Source organism: Branchiostoma belcheri, unplaced genomic scaffold (genome assembly GCF_001625305.1).
Source record: "Branchiostoma belcheri isolate BF01 breed outbred unplaced genomic scaffold, Haploidv18h27 scaffold136, whole genome shotgun sequence".
In the NCBI taxonomy this organism is placed as follows: domain Eukaryota; kingdom Metazoa; phylum Chordata; class Leptocardii; order Amphioxiformes; family Branchiostomatidae; genus Branchiostoma; species Branchiostoma belcheri.
Genome location: NW_017802780.1, coordinates 166770 through 167352, shown reverse-complemented (window position 1 = coordinate 167352; position 583 = coordinate 166770).

Here is a 583-nt window from a genome sequence, read left to right as displayed (position 1 = left end):
GAGAGAGAGAGAGAGAGTCACATTGGACGTTGGAGCACAAGTGTGTTAGCTCTGTGGACTGACAATTTATATTCGATTTATGGAGCTTTGAAATACATTATGTCTAACAATGTGCCATGGGTAAATTTATTAGCTAAGGCACGGAGTAACGCTATATGTAGAGTTGTTGGATGCTAGACTTTACTTTATAATGGGGGGGGGGGAATTAGTTTTAGTTCCCAGTCGCTTTGCTGTTGTTGTTCTGTGGCTGAATTGATTGTTTCGGATCACAACCCAGATAAACTTAGACGTGTACAAGTACAAATATTGTAATGAACATAATATGTAATTGAAGGAGATGTAAGATGTAGGAGTTTAAAATAGTATTTATGTGTTATATATTGATGTTGTTATTTTATCTTATTTTATCTAAAATGGTGTAAAAATGGTGTCAGAAGTAGGATTTTGAGTAGTTGGTGCTATACTCGCTGTTAAAAAAGTTGTAACCATTTCAGTTTCACCAGTAGTGTGTTAGTGAGGTGAACGTGAAAATGGCAATCGTTTTTAGAGTTTATTAGGACACTTGTACGTATTCTATAGACGC